Source organism: Syzygium oleosum, unplaced genomic scaffold (assembly GCF_021117445.2).
Source record: "Syzygium oleosum isolate NSW1041296 unplaced genomic scaffold, Sole_v2.1 Sole_v2.07, whole genome shotgun sequence".
Taxonomy (NCBI): Eukaryota; Viridiplantae; Streptophyta; class Magnoliopsida; order Myrtales; family Myrtaceae; genus Syzygium; species Syzygium oleosum.
Window position 1 is genome coordinate 1885450 of NW_026607491.1, and position 4754 is coordinate 1890203.

Genomic DNA, 4754 nt, shown 5'->3' on the forward strand with positions numbered 1-4754 from the left:
TGATTCGGTAAGGGAAGTGGTGGTGGTATTAATTTGAGAAGGATAAGAGCAAAGTTGCATGGTGTGGGTACGTATTAGCCTAGGTGGGGGCGACGGCAGTGGTGGTGGAAAGGACGATGAGGAGGGGGGATGATAAAGGTCATAGAGGGGCTTGGTTCTTAGGGCAGGGCAAACGGATGAATCGGTATTAGACGACACTGCGGGAACCGATGTAGGAGTCTCTGATCTCACAATAGTGGTAAGGGTAGGAACATCAATAGGGGCCGAAGTCCATGGTACTAGGATGTGATGAATTATGTGATGGACCGAGAATGGAATGAGTTGCAAAGGGAAAACACATTTCATCAAAATGAATATGTTGAGCAATGTATAAATAACTAGTGACAGGGTTAAGGCAACAATAGCCTGTGTGAGAGGGACTATATCCCATGAACTGACAACTAGCCTTGCCCAATTGACAAGCTATACATAATTTACTTAACTGCGTGGACTGACCCAACAAATTGTTCTCTTTTATCATAAACCATAAGAGACGTTCGTGGGTATGGCCAAGACGTTGATGCCAGCCATCCATGGAAGTCTGCTCCATAATACTAGCAATAGGAATTGAAGGTTGTTGCGGTATGCTATAAAGACCACCACTACTCAGGCCGAAAAGAAAACCGCCTTGGTCGCTAGATCCTTAACAAGAAAGTGGGGAGCATATAATTCAAAAAAGGCATTATTGTCATACACAAATTTTTAATCAAAATTAAACGCTTAGAAAGATTACGGACATGAAGAGCATCATTTAAACATAAAGAAGATTTGAAATAAATGAAGGAATAGAAGAAGTACCAATATTAGTGATTTTGAGACCCTTAATATTTCCCACATGTAGTTAACCCGATCCATTATAAGCTTCATCAGAATAGAGGGATTGTATATCAGGCATGACATGATGGGAGGCACCAATGTTAGGGTACCAAGATAAGGTGTTGGTAGGTGAAGGTAAAAGAGGGGGAAGGGTATAACTCAAGTTGGCATTGGAAGAGTAAGAGCGTTAATAAGATGAAGTATATAAAGGGGTATGTGTAGGGGCGCATAATAAGGCATACCTGGAGGGCGATAGTAGCATGTAGCAGTGTGATATGTACGATGACAAATGGAACACCATAACCAACTTTTGTTGAGCACCACAGGCACCACAACCACGGTCAAAGCAACCATTGCAACCCCCACAACCCTTGGACTGACCATGGCAAGAGAAAGAGGAACTAATAGGGGTAGAGGCATTTTGTTTAGCAGAATTGGCTATAGCAAAGTTAGCTTGAGAGGATGGCTCAAAGATTTTCAACTTTTGGAAGGCCTTAATATTCCATGACTAAGGGGAAGACCTTGAAGATCCAGAAATGAGATTGGTTCAAAATGGCCAAGTAATGTAGGAATAATAATCTTGGAGATTAGATCAGAGACCATAGAAAATGTGGAGATAGAAATCATCTGGTTCAAGAGGCTTGCCTGCAGCACCCATCTCATCGGCAATGGATTTAGCACGCTGGTCAATAATTGATTCGTCCTATTTCTACTGCAAACGTTGAAGATTGAGATGAAGAGAAAGCATACGAGTTGCAGAAGCTGAGTCAAAAGAGGCATGGAGAGCATCCCAAATAGCTTTGCTAGTTGTTTTATCAAGAATGAAAGGTAAAACCGATTATGAGAGGGACGCAATTAGAAGACTCGTGATGGAAATATCCTATTGTTGCCAGAGAGTGCTTGGCCTGCATTAGAGAGTCACAGTTTGATTCCATTAACATGACCACAGAGGTTTTGTCCCTTAAGATACGGGATAACTTGTGCTTTCTATAGCAAATAATTGGATGTTGTAAGACGTAAAGAAAGGAAGTGGTGACCAGATCCGGATGGAAGAAGGGTAGAAAAGGGGTTTGTAATGGCGGTTATTGTGGTGGCGTCTCCAGGGCCATGCCAACCACCTTTGTAAAAAAGAAAAAAAGAAGAAGAAGAAAGCTAGGGTTGAAATGGGTATTAGCCATTGATGGCTCTTGATACCATGTTGAGATAGAAATTATTGTATATTTTCATTAAACTTAGGTGCTATACCCAAGAGTGCATTCTGGAATATTTACTTGCAATAAAAGAAATATATAAAATATAAAATTATACAAATTCTAAAGATAGGATTCTAAAACTTCCAAAACTAATAGCCCTATATTTGGTTGATAATGCCATGAAATAGTATTTATTTGCTAATAAAGCAAAATACTTTGTCAAATAGGCATCCATAGTTAATTCACCTTAAGTTGTTCCTGTTCACCGTAAAGTGATAAGAATGATAGTAAAACTTAATTTTTACCATATGTATTGTTTTAACCATAAGATCACCAATGATTATGCAATAAATTATATTTATTTTTCACATTTGCGTAACCGTGTGATAGGACCCTCTAAATCAATTTCATTATATAAAATTTTTATAAAAATGGATAAACTTTTTCTATTGATTTGCTAATAGTTGATTTTTTATTTTCTAAATTCATTTATTTGTGAACCATGTAATTTAGCTTTTTTGTGATGGATTAATTTGTTATGACTCCACTAATTACATTTATATGTCAAGTATAGACTATCATGTCACAAAAGATGTTGCTACATTGTTCAACTGTTAGTGAACATCTTATTTAGCTTAGTACATACTTATATCATAAATCTGTTAAATATGGGCTATCATATTATCTATGGTTTCATCGATTTTTTATATTTCAAATATAGACTACCGTGTTATAATAGATGTTGCTACATTGTCAACTATTAGTGAACATCTTATTTAGCACATATTTAGTACATATTATATCGTTTATCTGTTAAATATGGGTTATCATGTCATGTAATTTTTTATCAATTCGTTAATATCATTTATTTTAAAGTACTTAAAAATACTTTGTCATAATGTGTATCCATACAACTTTTCAATCATAATAGTCATCATTTATTATATATCGCTACATTGTTGAAATATACGTAGTCATGTAACAGAACCCTCTAAACATAAATTTTTCCTTCTATGTGTCGCTAATTTTATTAAATTGGTGCTGACGGGATTTTTAACTGATCTTTTAATATTATTTATTTGTCAAATATGAGTCCTATATGAAACCAATCATTTATTATTTCACAAACATGCTATCAATATTATATTTTTGTCAAATATTATCCCAATATTAGATCGACCTTTAACATATCATTTTTTTTAAATACGAGTCAAATAGGAAATTGGTGTCTCTACATTGTTAAACACTTTCAAAATCTCGTCGTAAATTATTATTTTTAAACCTATAAAATACAGTTATTTTTAATAGAATACACACACATTAACAATCGATTTTGAACATTTATTACCAAAATATGCACTATTCTATTAGAGAGTATGCATAAGAGTATGTAAAAGTATATCGATTATAAATTTTGTACCAAGATACACATATGAATTAGAGATACAGAATTAGAAATTTGCTAGCATCATAAATTTGATAAAGTGACCATAAAAACAAATTACCGGATAACACAAGCACATGAGCCTGCCACGTGGCTTAATCTCGTGCGAACTTCATCCTTATATATAGTATCATTTAGAAATCTATTACCAAAATGTGCAGAAGAATTAGAGGTGCAGAACTAGAGAATTGCTAGAATTAACGATTGCTAAAGTGACCATTAAAAAGAAATTACTGGATAAAATTCACACGTGGTCATACTACGTGGATCAACGCTCAACCTCGTGTGAGCTTTACCCACTTTCTATATATAAGAATTAGAGATTTATTAGAATTAGAGATTTGCCAAAGTAATCATTAAAACCCTAGCCTTGTCCAATGCACACGGATGGATTGGTCAATTTTTATCCATTCATGAAATTCAATCGAGTCAACCGTTAAATCTCTCATATTTTGCAATAAATAAATAAGATTCTAGACAATCAATCCCTTTGAAAGTCTCATCATTACCTAGTGTTTCTATGATTTATTACGTAAAGCCGATTATGAAGGACCAAGAGTAATGCTGAAAAGCTCCTACATGCTAATGGAGAGTGGGATTAGGTGAGTGCGAAAAGTGATGGAATTCTTTTGGTAGTATTAATTAATCAAACACTACTAAGTAAGTCACTTATCATGTTATTACAACATTTTTTTTTCTCTCCTTCGTCGAGCATGATTCGAAGTCAAAAGCTTATAGATATAAGCATCTGAACAGAAGAAAAATCAGATTAAACTTTTATTCATATATAACTTCCGGGAAGACAAAAGGGGAAGGTATATTGATAGCTGAAAGTCATTCCTACACAAGTCCAAAGTTTTTTTAAGTGAAATAATCGGGATAATTGCCAAAAAAGTCTTAAACTTATTGCACTTTTGTCAATTCAGTTTTAAACCTTCTAATTGTGCCAATTGAATCTTAAACATTTTCACGTTTTGTCAATTATGTCATCCGGCTAATTTTTGCCGGAAATCGCTGACAGGGACCCCAGTCATCTTATGTGGCACAACCGGCACTAGCATAGACAAATTTTTTTTATTTTTTCTTCTATTTTTCCTTTTTTTTCTTTTCCTTTCTTTTCCTTATTTTCTTTTTTTTAACTATGGCCAATGAGGGCTCAGCGACCCTCGCCCAGGTCGGCCGCAAGCGAAGCACCTAGACCATCACAGTCGCGAGCGAGGTAGCCTTGCCCAGATCTAGGTGAGAGCCTAGCGACCCTCGCC